The sequence below is a fragment of the Misgurnus anguillicaudatus genome, chromosome 21 (genome assembly GCF_027580225.2).
Source record: "Misgurnus anguillicaudatus chromosome 21, ASM2758022v2, whole genome shotgun sequence".
Lineage (NCBI taxonomy): Eukaryota > Metazoa > Chordata > Actinopteri > Cypriniformes > Cobitidae > Misgurnus > Misgurnus anguillicaudatus.
The window spans coordinates 17112533-17125119 of NC_073357.2; the positions used below are offsets into that span (position 1 = coordinate 17112533).

Here is a 12587-nt window from a genome sequence, read left to right on the forward strand (position 1 = left end):
TTTCTGGAAAAAAATTATATGAATAAATAATTAAATAATTAATTAAATAAAGAATTAAATGCTTACAGCACCTGGTATTCCCAGGCGGTCTCCCATCCAAGTACTAACCAGGCCCGACCCTGCTTGGCTTCCGAGATCAGACGAGAGCGGGCGTGCTCAGGGTGGTGTGGCCGTAAGCGAGCGCTGACTCGATTCGAGAGCCACTTCAAGACTAATGTGGCAACGCCATGCCATCGGCGAACGCTTACAGAAAGGATGCATTTCTGGAAAAAAATTATATGAATAAATAATTAAATAATTAATTAAATAAAGAATTAAATGCTTACAGCACCTGGTATTCCCAGGCGGTCTCCCATCCAAGTACTAACCAGGCCCGACCCTGCTTGGCTTCCGAGATCAGACGAGAGCGGGCGTGCTCAGGGTGGTGTGGCCGTAAGCGAGCGCTGACTCGATTCGAGAGCCACTTCAAGACTAATGTGGCAACGCCATGCCATCGGCGAACGCTTACAGAAAGGATGCATTTCTGGAAAAAAATTATATGAATAAATAATTAAATAATTAATTAAATAAAGAATTAAATGCTTACAGCACCTGGTATTCCCAGGCGGTCTCCCATCCAAGTACTAACCAGGCCCGACCCTGCTTGGCTTCCGAGATCAGACGAGAGCGGGCGTGCTCAGGGTGGTGTGGCCGTAAGCGAGCGCTGACTCGATTCGAGAGCCACTTCAAGACTAATGTGGCAACGCCATGCCATCGGCGAACGCTTACAGAAAGGATGCATTTCTGGAAAAAAATTATATGAATAAATAATTAAATAATTAATTAAATAAAGAATTAAATGCTTACAGCACCTGGTATTCCCAGGCGGTCTCCCATCCAAGTACTAACCAGGCCCGACCCTGCTTGGCTTCCGAGATCAGACGAGAGCGGGCGTGCTCAGGGTGGTGTGGCCGTAAGCGAGCGCTGACTCGATTCGAGAGCCACTTCAAGACTAATGTGGCAACGCCATGCCATCGGCGAACGCTTACAGAAAGGATGCATTTCTGGAAAAAAATTATATGAATAAATAATTAAATAATTAATTAAATAAAGAATTAAATGCTTACAGCACCTGGTATTCCCAGGCGGTCTCCCATCCAAGTACTAACCAGGCCCGACCCTGCTTGGCTTCCGAGATCAGACGAGAGCGGGCGTGCTCAGGGTGGTGTGGCCGTAAGCGAGCGCTGACTCGATTCGAGAGCCACTTCAAGACTAATGTGGCAACGCCATGCCATCGGCGAACGCTTACAGAAAGGATGCATTTCTGGAAAAAAATTATATGAATAAATAAATAAATAATTAATTAAATGCTTACAGCACCTGGTATTCCCAGGCGGTCTCCCATCCAAGTACTAACCAGGCCCGACCCTGCTTGGCTTCCGAGATCAGACGAGAGCGGGCGTGCTCAGGGTGGTGTGGCCGTAAGCGAGCGCTGACTCGATTCGAGAGCCACTTCAAGACTAATGTGGCAACGCCATGCCATCGGCGAACGCTTACAGAAAGGATGCATTTCTGGAAAAAAATTATATGAATAAATAATTAAATAATTAATTAAATAAAGAATTAAATGCTTACAGCACCTGGTATTCCCAGGCGGTCTCCCATCCAAGTACTAACCAGGCCCGACCCTGCTTGGCTTCCGAGATCAGACGAGAGCGGGCGTGCTCAGGGTGGTGTGGCCGTAAGCGAGCGCTGACTCGATTCGAGAGCCACTTCAAGACTAATGTGGCAACGCCATGCCATCGGCGAACGCTTACAGAAAGGATGCATTTCTGGAAAAAAATTATATGAATAAATAATTAAATAATTAATTAAATAAAGAATTAAATGCTTACAGCACCTGGTATTCCCAGGCGGTCTCCCATCCAAGTACTAACCAGGCCCGACCCTGCTTGGCTTCCGAGATCAGACGAGAGCGGGCGTGCTCAGGGTGGTGTGGCCGTAAGCGAGCGCTGACTCGATTCGAGAGCCACTTCAAGACTAATGTGGCAACGCCATGCCATCGGCGAACGCTTACAGAAAGGATGCATTTCTGGAAAAAAATTATATGAATAAATAATTAAATAATTAATTAAATAAAGAATTAAATGCTTACAGCACCTGGTATTCCCAGGCGGTCTCCCATCCAAGTACTAACCAGGCCCGACCCTGCTTGGCTTCCGAGATCAGACGAGAGCGGGCGTGCTCAGGGTGGTGTGGCCGTAAGCGAGCGCTGACTCGATTCGAGAGCCACTTCAAGACTAATGTGGCAACGCCATGCCATCGGCGAACGCTTACAGAAAGGATGCATTTCTGGAAAAAAATTATATGAATAAATAATTAAATAATTAATTAAAAAAGAATTAAATGCTTACAGCACCTGGTATTCCCAGGCGGTCTCCCATCCAAGTACTAACCAGGCCCGACCCTGCTTGGCTTCCGAGATCAGACGAGAGCGGGCGTGCTCAGGGTGGTGTGGCCGTAAGCGAGCGCTGACTCGATTCGAGAGCCACTTCAAGACTAATGTGGCAACGCCATGCCATCGGCGAACGCTTACAGAAAGGATGCATTTCTGGAAAAAAATTATATGAATAAATAAATAAATAAATAATTAATTAAATGCTTACAGCACCTGGTATTCCCAGGCGGTCTCCCATCCAAGTACTAACCAGGCCCGACCCTGCTTGGCTTCCGAGATCAGACGAGAGCGGGCGTGCTCAGGGTGGTGTGGCCGTAAGCGAGCGCTGACTCGATTCGAGAGCCACTTCAAGACTAATGTGGCAACGCCATGCCATCGGCGAACGCTTACAGAAAGGATGCATTTCTGGAAAAAAATTATATGAATAAATAATTAAATAATTAATTAAATAAAGAATTAAATGCTTACAGCACCTGGTATTCCCAGGCGGTCTCCCATCCAAGTACTAACCAGGCCCGACCCTGCTTGGCTTCCGAGATCAGACGAGAGCGGGCGTGCTCAGGGTGGTGTGGCCGTAAGCGAGCGCTGACTCGATTCGAGAGCCACTTCAAGACTAATGTGGCAACGCCATGCCATCGGCGAACGCTTACAGAAAGGATGCATTTCTGGAAAAAAATTATATGAATAAATAATTAAATAATTAATTAAATAAAGAATTAAATGCTTACAGCACCTGGTATTCCCAGGCGGTCTCCCATCCAAGTACTAACCAGGCCCGACCCTGCTTGGCTTCCGAGATCAGACGAGAGCGGGCGTGCTCAGGGTGGTGTGGCCGTAAGCGAGCGCTGACTCGATTCGAGAGCCACTTCAAGACTAATGTGGCAACGCCATGCCATCGGCGAACGCTTACAGAAAGGATGCATTTCTGGAAAAAAATTATATGAATAAATAATTAAATAATTAATTAAATAAAGAATTAAATGCTTACAGCACCTGGTATTCCCAGGCGGTCTCCCATCCAAGTACTAACCAGGCCCGACCCTGCTTGGCTTCCGAGATCAGACGAGAGCGGGCGTGCTCAGGGTGGTGTGGCCGTAAGCGAGCGCTGACTCGATTCGAGAGCCACTTCAAGACTAATGTGGCAACGCCATGCCATCGGCGAACGCTTACAGAAAGGATGCATTTCTGGAAAAAAATTATATGAATAAATAATTAAATAATTAATTAAATAAAGAATTAAATGCTTACAGCACCTGGTATTCCCAGGCGGTCTCCCATCCAAGTACTAACCAGGCCCGACCCTGCTTGGCTTCCGAGATCAGACGAGAGCGGGCGTGCTCAGGGTGGTGTGGCCGTAAGCGAGCGCTGACTCGATTCGAGAGCCACTTCAAGACTAATGTGGCAACGCCATGCCATCGGCGAACGCTTACAGAAAGGATGCATTTCTGGAAAAAAATTATATGAATAAATAATTAAATAATTAATTAAATAAAGAATTAAATGCTTACAGCACCTGGTATTCCCAGGCGGTCTCCCATCCAAGTACTAACCAGGCCCGACCCTGCTTGGCTTCCGAGATCAGACGAGAGCGGGCGTGCTCAGGGTGGTGTGGCCGTAAGCGAGCGCTGACTCGATTCGAGAGCCACTTCAAGACTAATGTGGCAACGCCATGCCATCGGCGAACGCTTACAGAAAGGATGCATTTCTGGAAAAAAATTATATGAATAAATAATTAAATAATTAATTAAATAAAGAATTAAATGCTTACAGCACCTGGTATTCCCAGGCGGTCTCCCATCCAAGTACTAACCAGGCCCGACCCTGCTTGGCTTCCGAGATCAGACGAGAGCGGGCGTGCTCAGGGTGGTGTGGCCGTAAGCGAGCGCTGACTCGATTCGAGAGCCACTTCAAGACTAATGTGGCAACGCCATGCCATCGGCGAACGCTTACAGAAAGGATGCATTTCTGGAAAAAAATTATATGAATAAATAATTAAATAATTAATTAAATAAAGAATTAAATGCTTACAGCACCTGGTATTCCCAGGCGGTCTCCCATCCAAGTACTAACCAGGCCCGACCCTGCTTGGCTTCCGAGATCAGACGAGAGCGGGCGTGCTCAGGGTGGTGTGGCCGTAAGCGAGCGCTGACTCGATTCGAGAGCCACTTCAAGACTAATGTGGCAACGCCATGCCATCGGCGAACGCTTACAGAAAGGATGCATTTCTGGAAAAAAATTATATGAATAAATAATTAAATAATTAATTAAATAAAGAATTAAATGCTTACAGCACCTGGTATTCCCAGGCGGTCTCCCATCCAAGTACTAACCAGGCCCGACCCTGCTTGGCTTCCGAGATCAGACGAGAGCGGGCGTGCTCAGGGTGGTGTGGCCGTAAGCGAGCGCTGACTCGATTCGAGAGCCACTTCAAGACTAATGTGGCAACGCCATGCCATCGGCGAACGCTTACAGAAAGGATGCATTTCTGGAAAAAAATTATATGAATAAATAATTAAATAATTAATTAAATAAAGAATTAAATGCTTACAGCACCTGGTATTCCCAGGCGGTCTCCCATCCAAGTACTAACCAGGCCCGACCCTGCTTGGCTTCCGAGATCAGACGAGAGCGGGCGTGCTCAGGGTGGTGTGGCCGTAAGCGAGCGCTGACTCGATTCGAGAGCCACTTCAAGACTAATGTGGCAACGCCATGCCATCGGCGAACGCTTACAGAAAGGATGCATTTCTGGAAAAAAATTATATGAATAAATAATTAAATAATTAATTAAATAAAGAATTAAATGCTTACAGCACCTGGTATTCCCAGGCGGTCTCCCATCCAAGTACTAACCAGGCCCGACCCTGCTTGGCTTCCGAGATCAGACGAGAGCGGGCGTGCTCAGGGTGGTGTGGCCGTAAGCGAGCGCTGACTCGATTCGAGAGCCACTTCAAGACTAATGTGGCAACGCCATGCCATCGGCGAACGCTTACAGAAAGGATGCATTTCTGGAAAAAAATTATATGAATAAATAATTAAATAATTAATTAAATAAAGAATTAAATGCTTACAGCACCTGGTATTCCCAGGCGGTCTCCCATCCAAGTACTAACCAGGCCCGACCCTGCTTGGCTTCCGAGATCAGACGAGAGCGGGCGTGCTCAGGGTGGTGTGGCCGTAAGCGAGCGCTGACTCGATTCGAGAGCCACTTCAAGACTAATGTGGCAACGCCATGCCATCGGCGAACGCTTACAGAAAGGATGCATTTCTGGAAAAAAATTATATGAATAAATAATTAAATAATTAATTAAATAAAGAATTAAATGCTTACAGCACCTGGTATTCCCAGGCGGTCTCCCATCCAAGTACTAACCAGGCCCGACCCTGCTTGGCTTCCGAGATCAGACGAGAGCGGGCGTGCTCAGGGTGGTGTGGCCGTAAGCGAGCGCTGACTCGATTCGAGAGCCACTTCAAGACTAATGTGGCAACGCCATGCCATCGGCGAACGCTTACAGAAAGGATGCATTTCTGGAAAAAAATTATATGAATAAATAATTAAATAATTAATTAAATAAAGAATTAAATGCTTACAGCACCTGGTATTCCCAGGCGGTCTCCCATCCAAGTACTAACCAGGCCCGACCCTGCTTGGCTTCCGAGATCAGACGAGAGCGGGCGTGCTCAGGGTGGTGTGGCCGTAAGCGAGCGCTGACTCGATTCGAGAGCCACTTCAAGACTAATGTGGCAACGCCATGCCATCGGCGAACGCTTACAGAAAGGATGCATTTCTGGAAAAAAATTATATGAATAAATAATTAAATAATTAATTAAATAAAGAATTAAATGCTTACAGCACCTGGTATTCCCAGGCGGTCTCCCATCCAAGTACTAACCAGGCCCGACCCTGCTTGGCTTCCGAGATCAGACGAGAGCGGGCGTGCTCAGGGTGGTGTGGCCGTAAGCGAGCGCTGACTCGATTCGAGAGCCACTTCAAGACTAATGTGGCAACGCCATGCCATCGGCGAACGCTTACAGAAAGGATGCATTTCTGGAAAAAAATTATATGAATAAATAATTAAATAATTAATTAAATAAAGAATTAAATGCTTACAGCACCTGGTATTCCCAGGCGGTCTCCCATCCAAGTACTAACCAGGCCCGACCCTGCTTGGCTTCCGAGATCAGACGAGAGCGGGCGTGCTCAGGGTGGTGTGGCCGTAAGCGAGCGCTGACTCGATTCGAGAGCCACTTCAAGACTAATGTGGCAACGCCATGCCATCGGCGAACGCTTACAGAAAGGATGCATTTCTGGAAAAAAATTATATGAATAAATAATTAAATAATTAATTAAATAAAGAATTAAATGCTTACAGCACCTGGTATTCCCAGGCGGTCTCCCATCCAAGTACTAACCAGGCCCGACCCTGCTTGGCTTCCGAGATCAGACGAGAGCGGGCGTGCTCAGGGTGGTGTGGCCGTAAGCGAGCGCTGACTCGATTCGAGAGCCACTTCAAGACTAATGTGGCAACGCCATGCCATCGGCGAACGCTTACAGAAAGGATGCATTTCTGGAAAAAAATTATATGAATAAATAATTAAATAATTAATTAAATAAAGAATTAAATGCTTACAGCACCTGGTATTCCCAGGCGGTCTCCCATCCAAGTACTAACCAGGCCCGACCCTGCTTGGCTTCCGAGATCAGACGAGAGCGGGCGTGCTCAGGGTGGTGTGGCCGTAAGCGAGCGCTGACTCGATTCGAGAGCCACTTCAAGACTAATGTGGCAACGCCATGCCATCGGCGAACGCTTACAGAAAGGATGCATTTCTGGAAAAAAATTATATGAATAAATAATTAAATAATTAATTAAATAAAGAATTAAATGCTTACAGCACCTGGTATTCCCAGGCGGTCTCCCATCCAAGTACTAACCAGGCCCGACCCTGCTTGGCTTCCGAGATCAGACGAGAGCGGGCGTGCTCAGGGTGGTGTGGCCGTAAGCGAGCGCTGACTCGATTCGAGAGCCACTTCAAGACTAATGTGGCAACGCCATGCCATCGGCGAACGCTTACAGAAAGGATGCATTTCTGGAAAAAAATTATATGAATAAATAATTAAATAATTAATTAAATAAAGAATTAAATGCTTACAGCACCTGGTATTCCCAGGCGGTCTCCCATCCAAGTACTAACCAGGCCCGACCCTGCTTGGCTTCCGAGATCAGACGAGAGCGGGCGTGCTCAGGGTGGTGTGGCCGTAAGCGAGCGCTGACTCGATTCGAGAGCCACTTCAAGACTAATGTGGCAACGCCATGCCATCGGCGAACGCTTACAGAAAGGATGCATTTCTGGAAAAAAATTATATGAATAAATAATTAAATAATTAATTAAATAAAGAATTAAATGCTTACAGCACCTGGTATTCCCAGGCGGTCTCCCATCCAAGTACTAACCAGGCCCGACCCTGCTTGGCTTCCGAGATCAGACGAGAGCGGGCGTGCTCAGGGTGGTGTGGCCGTAAGCGAGCGCTGACTCGATTCGAGAGCCACTTCAAGACTAATGTGGCAACGCCATGCCATCGGCGAACGCTTACAGAAAGGATGCATTTCTGGAAAAAAATTATATGAATAAATAATTAAATAATTAATTAAATAAAGAATTAAATGCTTACAGCACCTGGTATTCCCAGGCGGTCTCCCATCCAAGTACTAACCAGGCCCGACCCTGCTTGGCTTCCGAGATCAGACGAGAGCGGGCGTGCTCAGGGTGGTGTGGCCGTAAGCGAGCGCTGACTCGATTCGAGAGCCACTTCAAGACTAATGTGGCAACGCCATGCCATCGGCGAACGCTTACAGAAAGGATGCATTTCTGGAAAAAAATTATATGAATAAATAATTAAATAATTAATTAAATAAAGAATTAAATGCTTACAGCACCTGGTATTCCCAGGCGGTCTCCCATCCAAGTACTAACCAGGCCCGACCCTGCTTGGCTTCCGAGATCAGACGAGAGCGGGCGTGCTCAGGGTGGTGTGGCCGTAAGCGAGCGCTGACTCGATTCGAGAGCCACTTCAAGACTAATGTGGCAACGCCATGCCATCGGCGAACGCTTACAGAAAGGATGCATTTCTGGAAAAAAATTATATGAATAAATAATTAAATAATTAATTAAATGCTTACAGCACCTGGTATTCCCAGGCGGTCTCCCATCCAAGTACTAACCAGGCCCGACCCTGCTTGGCTTCCGAGATCAGACGAGAGCGGGCGTGCTCAGGGTGGTGTGGCCGTAAGCGAGCGCTGACTCGATTCGAGAGCCACTTCAAGACTAATGTGGCAACGCCATGCCATCGGCGAACGCTTACAGAAAGGATGCATTTCTGGAAAAAAATTATATGAATAAATAATTAAATAATTAATTAAATAAAGAATTAAATGCTTACAGCACCTGGTATTCCCAGGCGGTCTCCCATCCAAGTACTAACCAGGCCCGACCCTGCTTGGCTTCCGAGATCAGACGAGAGCGGGCGTGCTCAGGGTGGTGTGGCCGTAAGCGAGCGCTGACTCGATTCGAGAGCCACTTCAAGACTAATGTGGCAACGCCATGCCATCGGCGAACGCTTACAGAAAGGATGCATTTCTGGAAAAAAATTATATGAATAAATAATTAAATAATTAATTAAATGCTTACAGCACCTGGTATTCCCAGGCGGTCTCCCATCCAAGTACTAAACAGGCCCGACCCTGCTTGGCTTCCGAGATCAGACGAGAGCGGGCGTGCTCAGGGTGGTGTGGCCGTAAGCGAGCGCTGACTCGATTCGAGAGCCACTTCAAGACTAATGTGGCAACGCCATGCCATCGGCGAACGCTTACAGAAAGGATGCATTTCTGGAAAAAAATTATATGAATAAATAATTAAATAATTAATTAAATAAAGAATTAAATGCTTACAGCACCTGGTATTCCCAGGCGGTCTCCCATCCAAGTACTAACCAGGCCCGACCCTGCTTGGCTTCCGAGATCAGACGAGAGCGGGCGTGCTCAGGGTGGTGTGGCCGTAAGCGAGCGCTGACTCGATTCGAGAGCCACTTCAAGACTAATGTGGCAACGCCATGCCATCGGCGAACGCTTACAGAAAGGATGCATTTCTGGAAAAAAATTATATGAATAAATAATTAAATAATTAATTAAATAAAGAATTAAATGCTTACAGCACCTGGTATTCCCAGGCGGTCTCCCATCCAAGTACTAACCAGGCCCGACCCTGCTTGGCTTCCGAGATCAGACGAGAGCGGGCGTGCTCAGGGTGGTGTGGCCGTAAGCGAGCGCTGACTCGATTCGAGAGCCACTTCAAGACTAATGTGGCAACGCCATGCCATCGGCGAACGCTTACAGAAAGGATGCATTTCTGGAAAAAAATTATATGAATAAATAATTAAATAATTAATTAAATAAAGAATTAAATGCTTACAGCACCTGGTATTCCCAGGCGGTCTCCCATCCAAGTACTAACCAGGCCCGACCCTGCTTGGCTTCCGAGATCAGACGAGAGCGGGCGTGCTCAGGGTGGTGTGGCCGTAAGCGAGCGCTGACTCGATTCGAGAGCCACTTCAAGACTAATGTGGCAACGCCATGCCATCGGCGAACGCTTACAGAAAGGATGCATTTCTGGAAAAAAATTATATGAATAAATAATTAAATAATTAATTAAATGCTTACAGCACCTGGTATTCCCAGGCGGTCTCCCATCCAAGTACTAACCAGGCCCGACCCTGCTTGGCTTCCGAGATCAGACGAGAGCGGGCGTGCTCAGGGTGGTGTGGCCGTAAGCGAGCGCTGACTCGATTCGAGAGCCACTTCAAGACTAATGTGGCAACGCCATGCCATCGGCGAACGCTTACAGAAAGGATGCATTTCTGGAAAAAAATTATATGAATAAATAATTAAATAATTAATTAAATGCTTACAGCACCTGGTATTCCCAGGCGGTCTCCCATCCAAGTACTAACCAGGCCCGACCCTGCTTGGCTTCCGAGATCAGACGAGAGCGGGCGTGCTCAGGGTGGTGTGGCCGTAAGCGAGCGCTGACTCGATTCGAGAGCCACTTCAAGACTAATGTGGCAACGCCATGCCATCGGCGAACGCTTACAGAAAGGATGCATTTCTGGAAAAAAATTATATGAATAAATAATTAAATAATTAATTAAATAAAGAATTAAATGCTTACAGCACCTGGTATTCCCAGGCGGTCTCCCATCCAAGTACTAACCAGGCCCGACCCTGCTTGGCTTCCGAGATCAGACGAGAGCGGGCGTGCTCAGGGTGGTGTGGCCGTAAGCGAGCGCTGACTCGATTCGAGAGCCACTTCAAGACTAATGTGGCAACGCCATGCCATCGGCGAACGCTTACAGAAAGGATGCATTTCTGGAAAAAAATTATATGAATAAATAATTAAATAATTAATTAAATAAAGAATTAAATGCTTACAGCACCTGGTATTCCCAGGCGGTCTCCCATCCAAGTACTAACCAGGCCCGACCCTGCTTGGCTTCCGAGATCAGACGAGAGCGGGCGTGCTCAGGGTGGTGTGGCCGTAAGCGAGCGCTGACTCGATTCGAGAGCCACTTCAAGACTAATGTGGCAACGCCATGCCATCGGCGAACGCTTACAGAAAGGATGCATTTCTGGAAAAAAATTATATGAATAAATAATTAAATAATTAATTAAATGCTTACAGCACCTGGTATTCCCAGGCGGTCTCCCATCCAAGTACTAACCAGGCCCGACCCTGCTTGGCTTCCGAGATCAGACGAGAGCGGGCGTGCTCAGGGTGGTGTGGCCGTAAGCGAGCGCTGACTCGATTCGAGAGCCACTTCAAGACTAATGTGGCAACGCCATGCCATCGGCGAACGCTTACAGAAAGGATGCATTTCTGGAAAAAAATTATATGAATAAATAATTAAATAATTAATTAAATAAAGAATTAAATGCTTACAGCACCTGGTATTCCCAGGCGGTCTCCCATCCAAGTACTAACCAGGCCCGACCCTGCTTGGCTTCCGAGATCAGACGAGAGCGGGCGTGCTCAGGGTGGTGTGGCCGTAAGCGAGCGCTGACTCGATTCGAGAGCCACTTCAAGACTAATGTGGCAACGCCATGCCATCGGCGAACGCTTACAGAAAGGATGCATTTCTGGAAAAAAATTATATGAATAAATAATTAAATAATTAATTAAATAAAGAATTAAATGCTTACAGCACCTGGTATTCCCAGGCGGTCTCCCATCCAAGTACTAACCAGGCCCGACCCTGCTTGGCTTCCGAGATCAGACGAGAGCGGGCGTGCTCAGGGTGGTGTGGCCGTAAGCGAGCGCTGACTCGATTCGAGAGCCACTTCAAGACTAATGTGGCAACGCCATGCCATCGGCGAACGCTTACAGAAAGGATGCATTTCTGGAAAAAAATTATATGAATAAATAATTAAATAATTAATTAAATAAAGAATTAAATGCTTACAGCACCTGGTATTCCCAGGCGGTCTCCCATCCAAGTACTAACCAGGCCCGACCCTGCTTGGCTTCCGAGATCAGACGAGAGCGGGCGTGCTCAGGGTGGTGTGGCCGTAAGCGAGCGCTGACTCGATTCGAGAGCCACTTCAAGACTAATGTGGCAACGCCATGCCATCGGCGAACGCTTACAGAAAGGATGCATTTCTGGAAAAAAATTATATGAATAAATAATTAAATAATTAATTAAATGCTTACAGCACCTGGTATTCCCAGGCGGTCTCCCATCCAAGTACTAACCAGGCCCGACCCTGCTTGGCTTCCGAGATCAGACGAGAGCGGGCGTGCTCAGGGTGGTGTGGCCGTAAGCGAGCGCTGACTCGATTCGAGAGCCACTTCAAGACTAATGTGGCAACGCCATGCCATCGGCGAACGCTTACAGAAAGGATGCATTTCTGGAAAAAAATTATATGAATAAATAATTAAATAATTAATTAAATGCTTACAGCACCTGGTATTCCCAGGCGGTCTCCCATCCAAGTACTAACCAGGCCCGACCCTGCTTGGCTTCCGAGATCAGACGAGAGCGGGCGTGCTCAGGGTGGTGTGGCCGTAAGCGAGCGCTGACTCGATTCGAGAGCCACTTCAAGAC

The 12587-nt window shown here is 47.2% G+C and overlaps 49 non-coding genes across 49 annotated transcripts; all 49 read right to left on the bottom strand.

The window, feature by feature from the left end:
• Positions 1–59: 59 nt before the first annotated feature.
• Positions 60–178, bottom strand: LOC141356245 (5S ribosomal RNA). The gene has a single exon (XR_012362704.1). It is a non-coding gene; the product is annotated as a 5S ribosomal RNA (ribosomal RNA).
• Positions 179–319: 141 nt separating this feature from the next.
• Positions 320–438, bottom strand: LOC141356246 (5S ribosomal RNA). Its single transcript, XR_012362705.1, has one exon. It is a non-coding gene; the product is annotated as a 5S ribosomal RNA (ribosomal RNA).
• A 141-nt stretch (positions 439–579) lies between these two features.
• Positions 580–698, bottom strand: LOC141356248 (5S ribosomal RNA). Its single transcript, XR_012362707.1, has one exon. It is a non-coding gene; the product is annotated as a 5S ribosomal RNA (ribosomal RNA).
• A 141-nt stretch (positions 699–839) lies between these two features.
• On the bottom strand, positions 840–958 carry LOC141356249 (5S ribosomal RNA). The gene has a single exon (XR_012362708.1). It is a non-coding gene; the product is annotated as a 5S ribosomal RNA (ribosomal RNA).
• Positions 959–1099: 141 nt separating this feature from the next.
• Positions 1100–1218, bottom strand: LOC141356250 (5S ribosomal RNA). Its single transcript, XR_012362709.1, has one exon. It is a non-coding gene; the product is annotated as a 5S ribosomal RNA (ribosomal RNA).
• Positions 1219–1347: 129 nt separating this feature from the next.
• Positions 1348–1466, bottom strand: LOC141356251 (5S ribosomal RNA). The gene has a single exon (XR_012362710.1). It is a non-coding gene; the product is annotated as a 5S ribosomal RNA (ribosomal RNA).
• A 141-nt stretch (positions 1467–1607) lies between these two features.
• LOC141356252 (5S ribosomal RNA) lies at positions 1608–1726 on the bottom strand. The gene has a single exon (XR_012362711.1). It is a non-coding gene; the product is annotated as a 5S ribosomal RNA (ribosomal RNA).
• A 141-nt stretch (positions 1727–1867) lies between these two features.
• Positions 1868–1986, bottom strand: LOC141356253 (5S ribosomal RNA). Its single transcript, XR_012362712.1, has one exon. It is a non-coding gene; the product is annotated as a 5S ribosomal RNA (ribosomal RNA).
• A 141-nt stretch (positions 1987–2127) lies between these two features.
• LOC141356254 (5S ribosomal RNA) lies at positions 2128–2246 on the bottom strand. The gene has a single exon (XR_012362713.1). It is a non-coding gene; the product is annotated as a 5S ribosomal RNA (ribosomal RNA).
• A 140-nt stretch (positions 2247–2386) lies between these two features.
• On the bottom strand, positions 2387–2505 carry LOC141356255 (5S ribosomal RNA). Its single transcript, XR_012362714.1, has one exon. It is a non-coding gene; the product is annotated as a 5S ribosomal RNA (ribosomal RNA).
• Positions 2506–2638: 133 nt separating this feature from the next.
• LOC141356256 (5S ribosomal RNA) lies at positions 2639–2757 on the bottom strand. Its single transcript, XR_012362715.1, has one exon. It is a non-coding gene; the product is annotated as a 5S ribosomal RNA (ribosomal RNA).
• Positions 2758–2898: 141 nt separating this feature from the next.
• LOC141356257 (5S ribosomal RNA) lies at positions 2899–3017 on the bottom strand. Its single transcript, XR_012362716.1, has one exon. It is a non-coding gene; the product is annotated as a 5S ribosomal RNA (ribosomal RNA).
• Positions 3018–3158: 141 nt separating this feature from the next.
• Positions 3159–3277, bottom strand: LOC141356259 (5S ribosomal RNA). The gene has a single exon (XR_012362718.1). It is a non-coding gene; the product is annotated as a 5S ribosomal RNA (ribosomal RNA).
• Positions 3278–3418: 141 nt separating this feature from the next.
• LOC141356260 (5S ribosomal RNA) lies at positions 3419–3537 on the bottom strand. Its single transcript, XR_012362719.1, has one exon. It is a non-coding gene; the product is annotated as a 5S ribosomal RNA (ribosomal RNA).
• A 141-nt stretch (positions 3538–3678) lies between these two features.
• On the bottom strand, positions 3679–3797 carry LOC141356261 (5S ribosomal RNA). The gene has a single exon (XR_012362720.1). It is a non-coding gene; the product is annotated as a 5S ribosomal RNA (ribosomal RNA).
• A 141-nt stretch (positions 3798–3938) lies between these two features.
• On the bottom strand, positions 3939–4057 carry LOC141356262 (5S ribosomal RNA). Its single transcript, XR_012362721.1, has one exon. It is a non-coding gene; the product is annotated as a 5S ribosomal RNA (ribosomal RNA).
• Positions 4058–4198: 141 nt separating this feature from the next.
• LOC141356263 (5S ribosomal RNA) lies at positions 4199–4317 on the bottom strand. Its single transcript, XR_012362722.1, has one exon. It is a non-coding gene; the product is annotated as a 5S ribosomal RNA (ribosomal RNA).
• A 141-nt stretch (positions 4318–4458) lies between these two features.
• On the bottom strand, positions 4459–4577 carry LOC141356264 (5S ribosomal RNA). Its single transcript, XR_012362723.1, has one exon. It is a non-coding gene; the product is annotated as a 5S ribosomal RNA (ribosomal RNA).
• Positions 4578–4718: 141 nt separating this feature from the next.
• LOC141356265 (5S ribosomal RNA) lies at positions 4719–4837 on the bottom strand. The gene has a single exon (XR_012362724.1). It is a non-coding gene; the product is annotated as a 5S ribosomal RNA (ribosomal RNA).
• Positions 4838–4978: 141 nt separating this feature from the next.
• On the bottom strand, positions 4979–5097 carry LOC141356266 (5S ribosomal RNA). Its single transcript, XR_012362725.1, has one exon. It is a non-coding gene; the product is annotated as a 5S ribosomal RNA (ribosomal RNA).
• Positions 5098–5238: 141 nt separating this feature from the next.
• Positions 5239–5357, bottom strand: LOC141356267 (5S ribosomal RNA). The gene has a single exon (XR_012362726.1). It is a non-coding gene; the product is annotated as a 5S ribosomal RNA (ribosomal RNA).
• A 141-nt stretch (positions 5358–5498) lies between these two features.
• Positions 5499–5617, bottom strand: LOC141356268 (5S ribosomal RNA). The gene has a single exon (XR_012362727.1). It is a non-coding gene; the product is annotated as a 5S ribosomal RNA (ribosomal RNA).
• Positions 5618–5758: 141 nt separating this feature from the next.
• LOC141356269 (5S ribosomal RNA) lies at positions 5759–5877 on the bottom strand. Its single transcript, XR_012362728.1, has one exon. It is a non-coding gene; the product is annotated as a 5S ribosomal RNA (ribosomal RNA).
• Positions 5878–6018: 141 nt separating this feature from the next.
• LOC141356270 (5S ribosomal RNA) lies at positions 6019–6137 on the bottom strand. Its single transcript, XR_012362729.1, has one exon. It is a non-coding gene; the product is annotated as a 5S ribosomal RNA (ribosomal RNA).
• A 141-nt stretch (positions 6138–6278) lies between these two features.
• On the bottom strand, positions 6279–6397 carry LOC141356271 (5S ribosomal RNA). Its single transcript, XR_012362730.1, has one exon. It is a non-coding gene; the product is annotated as a 5S ribosomal RNA (ribosomal RNA).
• Positions 6398–6538: 141 nt separating this feature from the next.
• LOC141356272 (5S ribosomal RNA) lies at positions 6539–6657 on the bottom strand. The gene has a single exon (XR_012362731.1). It is a non-coding gene; the product is annotated as a 5S ribosomal RNA (ribosomal RNA).
• Positions 6658–6798: 141 nt separating this feature from the next.
• LOC141356273 (5S ribosomal RNA) lies at positions 6799–6917 on the bottom strand. The gene has a single exon (XR_012362732.1). It is a non-coding gene; the product is annotated as a 5S ribosomal RNA (ribosomal RNA).
• Positions 6918–7058: 141 nt separating this feature from the next.
• LOC141356274 (5S ribosomal RNA) lies at positions 7059–7177 on the bottom strand. The gene has a single exon (XR_012362733.1). It is a non-coding gene; the product is annotated as a 5S ribosomal RNA (ribosomal RNA).
• A 141-nt stretch (positions 7178–7318) lies between these two features.
• Positions 7319–7437, bottom strand: LOC141356275 (5S ribosomal RNA). Its single transcript, XR_012362734.1, has one exon. It is a non-coding gene; the product is annotated as a 5S ribosomal RNA (ribosomal RNA).
• Positions 7438–7578: 141 nt separating this feature from the next.
• LOC141356276 (5S ribosomal RNA) lies at positions 7579–7697 on the bottom strand. The gene has a single exon (XR_012362735.1). It is a non-coding gene; the product is annotated as a 5S ribosomal RNA (ribosomal RNA).
• A 141-nt stretch (positions 7698–7838) lies between these two features.
• LOC141356277 (5S ribosomal RNA) lies at positions 7839–7957 on the bottom strand. The gene has a single exon (XR_012362736.1). It is a non-coding gene; the product is annotated as a 5S ribosomal RNA (ribosomal RNA).
• Positions 7958–8098: 141 nt separating this feature from the next.
• Positions 8099–8217, bottom strand: LOC141356278 (5S ribosomal RNA). Its single transcript, XR_012362737.1, has one exon. It is a non-coding gene; the product is annotated as a 5S ribosomal RNA (ribosomal RNA).
• A 141-nt stretch (positions 8218–8358) lies between these two features.
• On the bottom strand, positions 8359–8477 carry LOC141356280 (5S ribosomal RNA). Its single transcript, XR_012362739.1, has one exon. It is a non-coding gene; the product is annotated as a 5S ribosomal RNA (ribosomal RNA).
• Positions 8478–8606: 129 nt separating this feature from the next.
• Positions 8607–8725, bottom strand: LOC141356281 (5S ribosomal RNA). Its single transcript, XR_012362740.1, has one exon. It is a non-coding gene; the product is annotated as a 5S ribosomal RNA (ribosomal RNA).
• A 141-nt stretch (positions 8726–8866) lies between these two features.
• On the bottom strand, positions 8867–8985 carry LOC141356282 (5S ribosomal RNA). Its single transcript, XR_012362741.1, has one exon. It is a non-coding gene; the product is annotated as a 5S ribosomal RNA (ribosomal RNA).
• Positions 8986–9114: 129 nt separating this feature from the next.
• On the bottom strand, positions 9115–9233 carry LOC141357656 (5S ribosomal RNA). Its single transcript, XR_012364143.1, has one exon. It is a non-coding gene; the product is annotated as a 5S ribosomal RNA (ribosomal RNA).
• Positions 9234–9374: 141 nt separating this feature from the next.
• Positions 9375–9493, bottom strand: LOC141356283 (5S ribosomal RNA). Its single transcript, XR_012362742.1, has one exon. It is a non-coding gene; the product is annotated as a 5S ribosomal RNA (ribosomal RNA).
• A 141-nt stretch (positions 9494–9634) lies between these two features.
• Positions 9635–9753, bottom strand: LOC141356284 (5S ribosomal RNA). The gene has a single exon (XR_012362743.1). It is a non-coding gene; the product is annotated as a 5S ribosomal RNA (ribosomal RNA).
• A 141-nt stretch (positions 9754–9894) lies between these two features.
• On the bottom strand, positions 9895–10013 carry LOC141356285 (5S ribosomal RNA). Its single transcript, XR_012362744.1, has one exon. It is a non-coding gene; the product is annotated as a 5S ribosomal RNA (ribosomal RNA).
• A 129-nt stretch (positions 10014–10142) lies between these two features.
• LOC141356286 (5S ribosomal RNA) lies at positions 10143–10261 on the bottom strand. The gene has a single exon (XR_012362745.1). It is a non-coding gene; the product is annotated as a 5S ribosomal RNA (ribosomal RNA).
• Positions 10262–10390: 129 nt separating this feature from the next.
• On the bottom strand, positions 10391–10509 carry LOC141356287 (5S ribosomal RNA). The gene has a single exon (XR_012362746.1). It is a non-coding gene; the product is annotated as a 5S ribosomal RNA (ribosomal RNA).
• A 141-nt stretch (positions 10510–10650) lies between these two features.
• Positions 10651–10769, bottom strand: LOC141356288 (5S ribosomal RNA). The gene has a single exon (XR_012362747.1). It is a non-coding gene; the product is annotated as a 5S ribosomal RNA (ribosomal RNA).
• A 141-nt stretch (positions 10770–10910) lies between these two features.
• On the bottom strand, positions 10911–11029 carry LOC141356289 (5S ribosomal RNA). The gene has a single exon (XR_012362748.1). It is a non-coding gene; the product is annotated as a 5S ribosomal RNA (ribosomal RNA).
• A 129-nt stretch (positions 11030–11158) lies between these two features.
• LOC141356291 (5S ribosomal RNA) lies at positions 11159–11277 on the bottom strand. Its single transcript, XR_012362750.1, has one exon. It is a non-coding gene; the product is annotated as a 5S ribosomal RNA (ribosomal RNA).
• Positions 11278–11418: 141 nt separating this feature from the next.
• Positions 11419–11537, bottom strand: LOC141356292 (5S ribosomal RNA). The gene has a single exon (XR_012362751.1). It is a non-coding gene; the product is annotated as a 5S ribosomal RNA (ribosomal RNA).
• A 141-nt stretch (positions 11538–11678) lies between these two features.
• LOC141356293 (5S ribosomal RNA) lies at positions 11679–11797 on the bottom strand. Its single transcript, XR_012362752.1, has one exon. It is a non-coding gene; the product is annotated as a 5S ribosomal RNA (ribosomal RNA).
• Positions 11798–11938: 141 nt separating this feature from the next.
• Positions 11939–12057, bottom strand: LOC141356294 (5S ribosomal RNA). Its single transcript, XR_012362753.1, has one exon. It is a non-coding gene; the product is annotated as a 5S ribosomal RNA (ribosomal RNA).
• Positions 12058–12186: 129 nt separating this feature from the next.
• Positions 12187–12305, bottom strand: LOC141356295 (5S ribosomal RNA). The gene has a single exon (XR_012362754.1). It is a non-coding gene; the product is annotated as a 5S ribosomal RNA (ribosomal RNA).
• A 129-nt stretch (positions 12306–12434) lies between these two features.
• On the bottom strand, positions 12435–12553 carry LOC141356296 (5S ribosomal RNA). The gene has a single exon (XR_012362755.1). It is a non-coding gene; the product is annotated as a 5S ribosomal RNA (ribosomal RNA).
• Between the last annotated feature and the right edge of the window lie 34 nt (positions 12554–12587).